The sequence below is a fragment of the Lissotriton vulgaris genome, chromosome 7, assembly GCF_964263255.1.
Source record: "Lissotriton vulgaris chromosome 7, aLisVul1.2, whole genome shotgun sequence".
Taxonomy (NCBI): domain Eukaryota; kingdom Metazoa; phylum Chordata; class Amphibia; order Caudata; family Salamandridae; genus Lissotriton; species Lissotriton vulgaris.
The window spans coordinates 486,667,918-486,681,457 of NC_141695.1; the positions used below are offsets into that span (position 1 = coordinate 486,667,918).

Consider the following 13,540-nt stretch of genomic DNA (forward strand, 5'->3'; position numbering starts at 1 on the left):
CTACCTTATGGGTAGTCAAAAGTGCCACTAGACAAAACACCAACCTCTCTCCAGCAGGAACATTCATCACTAGAGTTATCTTGTTATTTTTGTTGTTTGCTGAAAACTGCTGGACACACAAGGAACTCTGCAGCAAGTGCTTTGAAACCTATACGTTTTTTCTGAACAAAGCGCAGAGCTCAGCTCCAGGCCAGCCCTAAAGCCAGCTCTGGATGTGGCGCTGTTCTTCTAAAGCCCTTTGACACAATGAGACACAGCAACTTTTTTGCCACCCTCCACTGTACCGAAACTCCACCTTAGGGTGTTTAAAGAATATTGGGGCATATTATCAAGGGGGTTTATCTCTGCTTTTTTGGCTTTAAAAGCCAAGAAAGCAGAGATAACATTATCTCCCTATTACCTAGCTGTCGCTAACACCAGTTAGCGACAGCTAGTAGGAGATAGCGACCATCTTGGGCCCCACTTTGCATGTCAGTGATATTTATCACTAATGACATGCAAAGTGGGCGTGCCAAGATCTTAGCGGCTGAAAATAGTCGCTAACATCGCTATCTCCTATTACCAACTTTTGGAGATATTCGCGCTAAGCGCGAATATCTTTAAAAGCTACACCTGCCCTGAGCAGTTCTTAGCCATGTTATCCAACGGGAGGTGGATAACATGGCTAAGAGCATTAGCTCGGTAATGCATGAATATCGCTGACTTTTCAGCGATATTCATGCATTGCGGCAATTTTTATCGCATTTGCGATAAACCTTGGTAATACCAAGGTTTATTTGCGGTAAAAATCGCCGCAGCTCAGCAGTAAATTTTTCACGCTAACCAAGCAATAGCGATAATTATCGCTATTGCTTGGTAATATGCCCCATTATATTTGCTTATTCAAGGATGTGTCTCTGTGAGTAGCCTTGCAGTGCAAGTCAGCTGCGTTTCAGACTACTGTAGTGAAGTATACCTAGTGATGGCAAACAGATAGGCAGTGCACCACAAAACAAAATTTCTAAAAGTGCTACTAACGTTTGCTCCTGAGCCTACATTAAGTAGTTTACATTATTTGTCTTGTTGTTCATTTTTATTTTATTTTAAAAATCTATGTGCATTAATTCTTTCTCTATATACCCAGTGTCATATAATTATTGATGTTTTTCCTTATCTTGTGAACCCATAAATGAATGTGAGCCCTAGTGCATTTTGAGAGAACAACACCTTGAGTGAAACTCAGCAAGTCAGGTGGGCATGTTTCCATTACCTCCTCATCTGTTCTTCCTTGTCCATACTAATGACGACATCAACCATTTTTGCTCCCTGGTAATAACAAAAAGAATGCTGAAGCTGACTATGGGCCTCCGAGCCTCACCCCATCAGAAACGGATTCAAATAATAGGCGAACCCTCTTCCAAATTCTACTCTCTTTGTCTCTGTGAGACCATACCTACCAGCAATTTCTCTCTCTCTTTATTTTTTGTTGTTTTTATGATTTTCGTTTCAACGTTGGTGTGAGACTCTTAAACATTTGTTTATTGGCATTTCCGAAGTTTATCATACACAGTGTGCAGAATATATGTATTACAATTCCAACCTTTCAGTTATACTTTTTATATTCCAAGGGTCAACCTTTTATTTACATCTGGGGTGTTTTACTCCATTGCATTTTTACTCAGTCCCCAATAGGTTTCGCTTTTGCTTTTCTTCAAAATATATAGTATCTCTGTGCTCCGCGCCCCCGGGAGATTGTGTGTCCCTTTTTAGTTAACATACTATTTCTTAATTTGGTTCTTATTCTACGCTCGTGTTCATGCGTTCGCATTTTTGGTCTATGTCTATTACTAACTTAAAGAATAACTTTGTGCCTTACAACCTGTGCCTATCTTGTCACCACACGCAGTCTCATCTTTGCTAATCATTGTTATGGGGGTCTGGCTATGTACACGGAGTCTGGGTGCTGATTTTGCTGTGTTACTCTCTACAGCAGTCTCTCGGATTTCTAGGTATGGCATATCTGCTGGAGTGTCATTCCCCATGTGAATGTTATGTGTCTGGCTGGACTCCTACTCTCCTTCTTTACATGGGGTCAGGTGATCTAGTCTGGGACTCCATGTTTCCCTCAATGTCTGGCTCGTCGTTTTCAATGTCTAGGGTTTCCCAGGTTCTCACGAGCTCCTTTGATTGGTCTGGTATTGGCTTCTTGCGCACCCCCATCGCTTCCTCTCTGAGGAGTGCCCTCGTCTCTGATTCCGCCCAGCTCATGAGAGCCATCTTCCAGTTATCTATTCGGGGTCCTGTGCTGGCCTTCCAGGTCATCGCTACTCGCATCTTGGCAAGTGCCATAGCCAGGTAGACAAATCTGTTTCCCACCTACCGCTTCAGAGGACGGGGGAAAAGGCCCAGGAGGCACACCTCACCTGTGTTGCTTATTTTTCTCCCCACTGTCGCCCCTGTTCGCCTTACTACTCCAGACCAGAAGGGGGTCAGTATTGGCCAATTCCAGACCATATGAATAAAGTCTGCATCTTGTTGGGCACATCATGAACATGCTTTCACCTCCCTTCCATGTCTCCTTCTAATTCTGTGTTGGGTCAAGGATTGTCATGTATACGTAGTTGAATTGGTTATATTTTAGTCTTGTATTACGAAATATTGACTTGGGGAAGCAAGGACCTTTTCCCATTCTTGGTCTGTAAATTGCTAGTTTAACGCTTGCCCCCAGCGCTCTCTAATCTTGGGCAAAGTGGTCAGCGATGTCCCCACTAACGTCATGTAAAACAACTTTACTTGGTGGTCAGCATTTCCCAGTGTAAGTAATGCATGGAGTAAGGGATGTTTCTCTGGTTCCTCTCCCCATACCCCCCACGTGTGAGGCTCTTTATAAATTTATTAACACAAGATTGTATAAGTCTAAGGTTTTAGGGTTTTTAAATGGGTTTTACCAATTGCCTGGGGTAGCACATTTTTTGCAATAAGATTCGGCCACATTTTAGGAGAACTGGCTGAGACATCGCATTTCCTCATTATCTAATTTTTAATCCAGAGGAAAATGCAGCTTTTCTGCACGTCTACTGTGGCGCCGGATTGGAAGGTAGCCAGTGCTCTCCATGAGTCAAGTGTAGCTCATAGGGTATAAGGGGAATGGCTGTGCTAAACGCCAGAGCATCCGCCATTAATGGCTAGAGGATGCAACTGTGCAGAGCTAACACATGTCCCCAGTGAACATATAGAATGAGAAGAAGTGGCTGTGCTAAACCAGTGCAGAGTTTCTTTTGTGTAAAACAGAATGAAAGAATAATTCTTTCTTGAAGAAGAAGTATTACTTGGGATTACAAAGAGCAAACATTCAATGAATATAATGTAACATGATCCTTTCAAAAATGCTCATGCCTTGGGGAGTGCCCGGAGGTGGGACTTTATGAGGGTGGGAGGGTAGGCTTGTTGAGCTTTCTCTGGTCCCTTTTGTTCCCACGACCACAAACTTGTCCTTTGACCCTATAAGGGATAATTCTGCTCATAGTGGGTGTGCCCCTCTCCCCATCAAGACCCTCGTGCTGTCAGGCGGACATCTAGAGGACAGATGTGCCACCATTGCAGCAGGCCTCCCAGAACGATAACAATGTCCAGAGAATCCTAGTTTGTACCTTACCTCCCAGATCATGGCCGGCACTAAGGGCAGGTGTGACCGATCAGTGCGGGACATGCTCTCCTGCTTCACATCAACTGCTTCCAAAGACCTGGCCCTGGCTTTGCAGCTTCCAGGTCCAGACTCAGAGCAGTCACCAGTGACCCGGACCTTCCTAGCCTCCCTAGCCTTCCTATTCGATTCTCTCGAGACTGACATCCAGGACCTCAAAAGAGACCTCTATAAGGATCCAAGTGATGTGCGACACAATATGTTCTCGATGGGTGACCAGTTCGCCTCCCTGGAAGAAAATGAACTGGCAAGAGGTGAGGAGGTGGAGATGCTGTGACAGGAGCCTATCCGCCATCATGAGCAACACAGCAAACTCTGGGCCAAGGCAAAGGAACTTGAGAATAGTGCCCAGTGTAATAACGTCCACCTCAGGGGGATTCCCCTGGGTTCCAAAGCCTCTGACATCCGGGGATTCATACAGGCCCTGTTTGAACTGATCTTGGGCTGGGCTGAGGATTCTGAACTACTGCGAGACAGAGTGCAATGTGTCAGCCTCCCTGAAGGCCCTCACACTAAACCTCTGGACATTCTGGCTTGTGTACACGACTTTCAAATCAAGGAAGATATCCTCAGGAAAGCCAGAGCCCAGCAAACAGTCAACTTCCGAGAAAAATAAAGTTGGTGTCTTTCAAGACATCACTCTGCTTACCCTCCAGGGCTGCAGGGACTTCGAACCAATCAGATTGTTCCTGGAAACCAAGGAGTTGTCCTATGGATGGGAGCACCCTTTTAGACGAGTCTTCCGATGGGAGGGTCAACACTCTCAACCTAAGACACTCAGAGAAGACCGTCACATATTCAATGTGCCCGCAAATCTCCTCCTCATTCCATGCCTGGCTCTCTTTGAAGCTCACCCAAGCAGCCACCATAATGGCATAAAACTAGCAAACGCAAGAAGCATCCACACCTCGTTCCTAAAGAACATGCTCAGAGACACACTGGACAGTCAGGCATCTGCTACGGGCAAGTCTACTGTATGATTCATTGTTGACTCTACCAACTCACTACCCCTCTGCCAACCGAAGCATGTCATGGACTAACGTCCTAGCCATGGTCTAAGGCAGCAGAGAGCTTAGTGAATAACTACATCCAATGAAGATCAGAGGGTGCACGTCCGACCGACTCATGTCCACCTTGCGATCTTCCATTGTTAATGGACTTGTTTTTGTAACTGTTTTGATAACAATGTTGTTGGGGAATTGTTCTTGCTTGTTTGTTTTCTTGCTTGTTTTCACTCCTACACATCACACAACCTACTGGTACCTCTATACAGGCCCAGGGGACAGGCCGCTCACTGTTGGCTCAAACTCATTCTCCTCACATCACAGCACCAAGACCAGGTGGCAGATTCCAGATCCATATTCTCCCCGTTTTCGTGGAGATTAAAGTATTAAGTCTCAATTTGCGAGGCCTCAATAATCCAACTAAACAGGCCGCTATCCTTTCACTCCTAGAACACTCCACATGCAACATATGCCTCCTTCAGTAGACTCAGCTACTCCCCAGAGATTAAGATAGGATGAAATCCTGCTGGTTCCCTTTCCATCACTGGTCCTCGGGCCCTGCAAAGAAATGTGGAGTGGCAATTTTACTCTCTAGGGGAGAGATCCTGACTAAGGTGGTGGAAATAAAGGGGCTCATCGCCTACTGTTACAGATGGGCAACCTTCACTTTACACTCACTTCTATCTGCACACCCAATGAGCACCAGGAGACATTTATCATGGGAGCACTCTCATCTGTGTTAACCTGTGTTGGTGGGAGGTGACCTGAACCTAGTTATGAGCAATGACTTGGACCGTTCCAGCCAATGCTTTGGCCAATCCAGTGCCTTTTCAACAAAGGGTCTTCCGTGGCTTGGTGACTGTGGGCTTGGGGATGTCTGGCGTCTTCTCCCCATTAACATGTGGGACTATACATATTACTCCACAGCCCACAAAACCTATTCCCTCACCGACCATTTTCTATCATGACCTGTGATACCTGCCCTTGTCCAAGAGGTTCACATTGACCTCATGTCTCTATCAGATCATTCCCCCTTTACTTAGTACTAGGTTTGACCAGTGCCAAACCCATACCTCTCACTGGAGGCTCGATATAGTCTCCTCCAGTCCATATTCACAACAGATGGCGCTACGAATAGTGATTGCCGACTACCTCTGAAGCAACGACACTAGGGAAACACCATTCGCCTCTTTATGGGAAACTTTGACACTAGTGATCAGTGGAGAACTAATTGCTATTTCAGCTGCCGATAACCGCAGCTGGAAAGAAAAAAAGTTACGTCTGGTGCAGAAAGTGCTAGAGCTTAAGGCCATATTCAAACATACAGGGGACCCAAGATTGTGGAGGGAGTTAGAAAATGCATACCTCCTTCTAAAGTGCTCAGACCTTGATATAACGGAATATGTGATGACACAACTAAAACAAATTCTACTTAGGGAGCAATCACTGCATTTGCATGCTATCCAATTGACTCTAAGCCAAAACCATTAGAGACACTATCAAAATTATAAGTTCCAGCACAGGTACTGAAGCCGGCATTATACAGTACACTCTACAAAGCCTCTGACGTCCTTACTGCTGATGTTCCAAGATATTTTACTGAGAACCTGTCACTCCTCTCCCACTCCGCAACACTAAGAGCCTGGAGGGGTCCATCCGGCTCGAGGAGGTTATCTCTGCCATTGCTCGTCTGAAGCTGATGACGTTACCTGGGCATGATGGCTTTTCAATGCAAGAAGACGGGATGCACACCATATTTGTCCGATATTCCAGTTTAATCCATCATTTTGGGCTAGAGGCCTGGATGGGCACAGTTTATACATAAGATGCATGGGAAATTGCCATAAGAAAACCCACATGTAGAGCCTTGATCTAGAAAGTGGATAAAGATGATTGAAAAACGGAGTATATTTGAAATTATGGAGTAATTTGTAAAGATGGAATAAATGATGGATTACTTGTGGAAAAATGGAGCCGAGTAGGCACCTTTTTGCAGTGCACCTGGTTTGGGGCGTAAACTTGCCTCATTGTTACAAATTTGCATGATGGCTTTTCGCCACAGTTTTATAAAGTCTTCTGTCAGGAACTAGCCCCTTTGCTCACCTTTCTTTTTAACTCCTTTGCCAACACCAGGTCCGTCCCTGACACCATGCTGGAAGTCTCTATCCCAGTCAGTCCTGAGCCCAACAAAGACCCGGCCCTAAGCGGGTCTAATAGACCTATATCACTCCTGAATGTTGACGCCAAACTCTTTACCAGCATTCTGGCTAATGGCCTCAACCTACTTGGATTGGACCCGTCGCAAAGACCCACATTGCATTGTAGCCCATTGGAACCACTGCAGTGCTACGCATCCTCAGCGCAGGCCTTCTCATCACTAATCGTCAGCAGCCTCAGTGACTATGCCGTACTCTATATTGCAGCCCTGCAGCTCCTCGAACCGGCGCATCGCCCCAACTGCACACCGCATCTTTGATGCCAGACTTTGCATTGTGAGCACTCATTAGAGGGATCTTCAACAACGATGAAGGACCTCATACTGCAGTCTCAAAACTGTCAAATTGCTTTGGCTGGGCAATACTTCTTCAAAAAGGATCCATGCAGCGCTCAGCAAACCATGATTGAAGGTACTTTGATCAGCAGGTCTAGCTGGGTCTCTGTAGGTTCGCCAAAACTTGTGACTTTGTCCCAGTCTGATAGGATCAGATATCCACTGTTGGCACTTTGTGCTTTTTGGTGCTTTTTGACACTTTTTTCCTTAAAATCATTAAAATTGCGTATGTCCGGTTCTACTGATTGGAGTTTTGTCATTTTCGTCTGATTTTATTTATTTAATAAGTATTCTATTTTCTAACTAGGTGTGGGATCCTTTTTGTGTGGTATTTTTACTTTATTACGGTTTGAAGTGTTGCATAGAAACTTCACATATTGACTTTCAACTAAGCCTAGATTTGACTGGTTCCACTTTACACAGTCAATGGGCTGCTATTGACATCTTCATAGAAAAGGCTAATGCGTATATAGAAGGTACAGTAACTAGGCTGCTAAAGAGTTTTTCTAACAGGAAACCTGTTATTCTCTCCCCCACTACTGCCTGGGACCTACCATTAGTGCTTAAAGCTCCACAGAGCTCTCTTTTAGAAACATTTAAGTCACTGGACTATTTTTTACTTTTAAAGTGTTATTCTTAGTTGCTATTGTATCTAGAAGGCGATTAGAAGAAAGTGCAGCATTTTTGGTTGATAAACAATACCTACATTTTTTCCTGGAAAAGGTAGGTTTGCAGAGTATTACATCAGAGGTAGAACATAGCATTTGTTCAATATGCATTGTACCATGCCCATTTATAGAGCTTAGACTTCAGAATTAAGAAAGGCACACTTCCTGTTCATAACCTTAGGTACACTAAATACGTGTGTTCATCCATCCTCTTCTATCGTTTGTAGATGGGTAAAGCAGACATTGCCTTTATCTTATGACTTAAATAGTTTGATTCTACAGAAACCAGTATAGGGGAGATAAACTAGAGGAGTTTCCTCTTTCTGGGCAACATGCATAGGGGTTATATTAAAGAAATATATAATTCTGCTGCAGGGACTTTCCTGAATACTTTTGTGTCTCATTATAGGCTCCTGTTAGGAGGATCTAGATCTACTGCATTTAGTTCAGGAGTGTTTTTTTTGCGGTTTTGAATTAAATTATCAGAATTATAACTAAAAGCCCATTGTATACCATTATTCACGGTCAGCATTTCATTACTAAGTTTTGGGTGCATACTCATTAATAAGGCCTGCGACTAGGAAGGCAGATGAGGAGGTAATGCTCGTATTAGTTTACAGTAATATTCCTTACTCCTAGGCTCAGGCTTCCTCATCACAGCCCGGCATGCTCTCTCTTCCTTGTTCTTTATACAGCTTATATATCTGTGTACTTTGGTATAAAAGGATTTGGAAGAAGGGTTATTCTCTAATTTGTATCAATGTATTCAGTGGCGGTGCTCTGTTGCCCATAATCAGGCCCAGGAGGATTTTGTATTTTTTGTAGGGAGTTACAATGGTCTATGCCTAATGCAACAGCCTCATTAGTAAGAACTATGGCAAGGAAAAACTACGACTTGGAATAAAGAAGATTACAGGTAAATAATCCGAACATTTGCATGAGATGGTCTGGAAGACGTACTCTGAATTAAGGGTGCACATAAAAAACAGCTTTATGTGTTAGCTGCGAGCCGAGTTAATTCCTGTAGAGACCATCTGATGTTGAGTACTTTTTATGGCAGAATTGTGCAAGAGGGACACATGTGCCGAGGGGACAGACCGGGCTCAGCCACACGAATCAATAGAAGAGTCGGGCAGTGCATGTCAGGCAGTCCAAGTAGAAACAAGTTGTGTGTGGCATTATACCTGGAATACTCATCAATTTGAGCAGTGAGGCCTGTTACAACCACACCCTTAGAACCTCCACTGCACTGGCAACAAGCCATCTCTGGGGAGGACACCATGGCAGCTGAGGCAGTCCCAGAAGACTCACTCATTCTGCACAGTCACTGCAACCCTTCAAATTGAGGCGCTGGGTCTTCCCTATCACATCCTGAAGGTCTATCCAATTACCAACAGCTTCATTGAATGAAAGAATGTCAGCCACCAGCTCTTCAGCACAGCCATCCCGCCCTGGTGCCAGCACCAGTCGCCCTCCAGCAGGTTTCACGCTGAGCATGCAAATCTAGCATAATGCTGACCGGCAATAATGGTTGTGCGGTGAAGAACAAAAAGCCCATCATAACAAACCAAAGTTGGAATTTCACAACCAAGAGTGCAAAAGAGGTATGGCTTCACCATTTCATAATAATCTTTAACTTAAGATCTCATCATTTCCACACTATTCTCTCTGACACCTCTGATGACGAAATAGACAACTACTATAGGGGAGGCACAAGAGTGGTGTTGAGTCATTGCTGGGTCACTACCAAGGTATCTAATTATGATTTGGACACCGGATAGTGAATATCTGAGCAATACACAGCCATCGCCTAAGCATTCACAAGCACACAGTACAAAGTGAAGACCTACTCATAAGGGTGAATAACCGGAAACAGAGTCATCAATGCGTCCCGGATCCTGGCGGGACTGTTGGCTGCGGTCTAGCAGGGGCAGGGAGTTTTACAAAACATGCACATGCTATCACGGACGCGCAGCGACGTGCTCAGCCTGGCGCACTAAAGGCACGCCGCCGGCACGCCAAAGGCAAGCCCGTCTTCGCCCGTCCCCACCCCGGGAGCGTCCAGCGCCAGCCATGCTGCCCGAGCCCCGGTGTATAATCACGAGGAACTCAGATTGTAAAGGATGTATGCAGTGGGAAGTTCTGTATAGCCTCTCTAAGTCGTGTCCCTCTTGTTAATTCTGCCTCCAGCCAAGGCGCATTGATCCCCTCCAACCAGCCGGAAACGAGACTAGGATTCTTTCTGCACTTATTAACGCCCGTTCCGAGGACAAGCACGCAGTTTATATTTATTAGCTTCTCATCGATGCTAAACTAGATGTTTTATTTATAACAGAGACGTGGCTGAATGATTCTTGTGCCCCGGTGGTTGAGCATGCTGTCCCCAGGGGCTACAAAATCATCAGAGCTGACCGGAAAACCGGGAGAGGCGGTGGAACGGCAGTGGTGTTCAGGGACACCTGGTCCTTTTCCAGCGAGGTCTCTGGTGAGTTGGGGGAGGGCGAGGCCTTGCACTTCACCTTTATTTTATCTACTCATTTCACGCTGGGAGGCACGTTGGTGTATCGCCCGCCTGGCCAGCCCGGAGCTTTTTTAAAAGCTCTGGATGATGCTATCATTCCTCACGCCCTCCGCTTCTCCAAGTTTTTACTCCTGGGGGATTTTAATATTCACCTGGACGCACTTGAAGCCCCGGACTCCAGAGTCCTCCTGGTCTCATTCAACCTGGCTCAGCTGACCCAGTGGGTCAAGATGCCGTCGCACTCAGGGGGCCACTTACTGGACCTAGTTTGCACTAATTTTGATTTGTCTATAAGGGAACCAGAACAAGTTACCTGGTCTGATCATTATCTTATCAGGTTTTCATGGTCCATGGGGAAGTCTCCTTGTACTTCTGTCGTACTTTCTGGCACCCGCCCCCAGAAGATTAATCTTCCGGCGCTCTCTGAAGCTCTGCTTCAGGCCCGCCGGGCACTTGCTCTTGATCTTGCTGGGGCGGTGGGCAGCTTTGACTCCTGAATTAGCCGAGGGGTTAGCTCCACTGCCAACCAGCTTCCAGTGGTAAACAGCGTTTTCCACCTTCGAAGCCTTGGTTTTCGAATGCCCTAAAAGAGCTAAAACTGGGCTGTAAAAAATTTGAGCGCAGCTGGCGTCAGGAGTATTGCCCTTCCGCTAAGTCTGCACTCCGTACAGCCCAGAGGGAATATTACACTGCTATAAGGAAAACGAAAAGTAACTACTATGCTGGGCGGATTACCAGAGCTAATAACAACAGTAAGGAGATTTTCTCTATTGTTAAGAGCTTTTTATCTCCCTGAAAAGAAAAGGACGTTGCCAGCCTCTGCACAATGGTGTGAGGACATGTCTTCCTTTTTTATCAAGAAAATAGCAAAGATTCAGGAGAGCTTGGGAATTCTCTCCCTTGTAAACAACATAAGGAAACTGGAGGTCTAGTGAGAAAAAAGAGAGTAAATACACACAGAACGAAGATAGGAGCAGGACCTACAACAGATCATTTACCTGTCTGACAATAAGTGATAGTCAAAGAACGATGACGTGAATGCGACTTCATGCCAGGAGAAACCCTGAGGAGGGCAGAAAAGTAAGGATTCCCATCAACTGCCCTTGGTGGCCAGTGTCATCATTTGGAAAACCAAAGAAACCCCTGTCACCTCACCTCTTCTGGTACCGAGCCAAACGCTGGTAGACTAGGCGTGTTGGGACAAGGATAGAAAATGCAGTGCAAGAAAAATGAAAGTGTAAGTGAGTTAAAAAAGATACATCAGTGGTCCCAGATACCTTTATTGATGACCACTGGTGGACTTATAAAAAAAAAAATACAATGTCGGTTTTGAATTAATCAACCAAAAATGGTCTGCTAGTTTCAGCCGTGGTGGGTTCAAGGACCCCGGCTTTCTTCAGGACCTCGTTAGTATAGCTACTGCATAAAGTGAAATTTTGAAAAAACAGTGATAACAAAAAAGCTTAAAAGTATCACAGTGTTAATACATGTGACCAATCACGATACCTCTGTGCAGGATGGATGATTATTCATACCTATCCTGTGTGAGGTAACAAGCCTCACCTCACCTGGCTCTGACTCAGGTTTAAGGAAGAGGCATCGCCCTCTCCGTCGATACCTCGGGTTGTGTCCTGAGGCAGGGGGAGGTTCTCTCCCTTGAACAGAGGAGTGCTCCTTTGGCAACCCCTCTGATTTCTAGTCCACCCACCTCCCTGTTAATGCAATTTCTACCTGTGGTTAAGCCTGATATTTTAGCTATTCTGAAATCTTTTAAATCAGGCTCACCTACTGATCCGTGCCCGGCCCGAGTTTTAGCTGGGGTAGCAGAGATGGTTTGCCCAAAGTAGCTGAGATTATCAATCTCTCCCTTCAGACTGCCACCGTTCCTGCGTGCTGGAAGCAGGCTAAACTTTTACCCCTTCTTAAAAAACCTTCACTGGATCCCTCTGTTCCATCAAATTATCGTCCCATCTCTCTTTTGCCAGCTTTGGCAAAAGTCTGTGAGAAGGTGTTATTCCGGCAGCTTGAGGTCTTCGTGGAAACATCTAGTGCTCTACATCCTGCTCAATCTGGGTTTAGAGCTATTACGGAGACTGCGCTGGTGGAAATGACTGAGGCGGCAGGGCGGCTCTGATTTTGTTGGACCTCTCTGCCGCCTTCGATACGGTGCCCCACCAACTTCTTCTTGCCCGGCTGTCATCTATTGACATTGCCGGTCCTGCATTGGAGTGGATAGAATCCTTTCTGGATGACCGTACTCAGCAGGTCTGGGTGCCTCCCCACTCTCCTCTGTGAGGAAACTTTCAACGGGAGTGCCTCAGGGCTCCCCGTTGAGCCCCCAGCTCTTCAATATATATCTGACACCCTTGAATTTTTTAGCAGAGGAACTGGGTGCAAAAATTATAGCCTACGCGGATGACACCCAGCTGCTATTTACTTGGAGGGGTTTTGATCTGGATACCAAGATCGCTCAGATTTGCCTTTCGTCTGTTTTCCCCTGGCTTGCACATGCCCAACTTAAGTGCAATGAGGAAAAGTCGGAGGTACTTCTGTATGGCCAGTTCCCCCCTGCCTTCAGAGAATTCCTGTGGCCTCCTAATGTTCCATGCCCCAGCTCTGTGGGTGATCCGGCAAAGTACTTGGGGGTTTGGTATGGGTAAGATATACGGTTTGCAGAACACATTAAAAAACGTACTGGAGTCTGCTTCGGGACCCTTAAGGCCTTACGAAGGTTCTTTCCCCTGCTTATCCTCTCCCGCCTTGATTATGCCAATGCACTGTTCATTGGCATTCCGGGCTATCTGGTTAAGAAACTTCAAATCATACAGAATGCTTTGGCCAGACTCCTGTTTGACATCTCTCGGAGATCTAGTGTCCAGCAGCATTTGCGTGATCTGCATTGGCTACCTGTGGCCCAGCAGCTGCAATTCAAGGCCCTTATTCTATCTCACAGGGCCATTCATGGCCAAGGGCCGGCGTATCTTAGGAGGCATTTTGTTCTGTATACGCCGAGTCGTCCTTTACGATCTGCCACTCAGCGACGGCTGGTCATCCCCCAGTTTCATAGGGCGCGCTTGGGAGGCCAGTCCCTCTCTGTCAAAGCAGCAGCTGCCT

The 13,540-nt window shown here is 45.8% G+C and overlaps 1 protein-coding gene across 4 annotated transcripts in view; it reads left to right on the plus strand.

Moving 5' to 3' along the window:
* Positions 1-13,540, plus strand: part of MYH16 (myosin heavy chain 16) — a 1,042,471-nt gene that overhangs the window by 1,007,632 nt on the left and 21,299 nt on the right. The window lies entirely within an intron of this gene.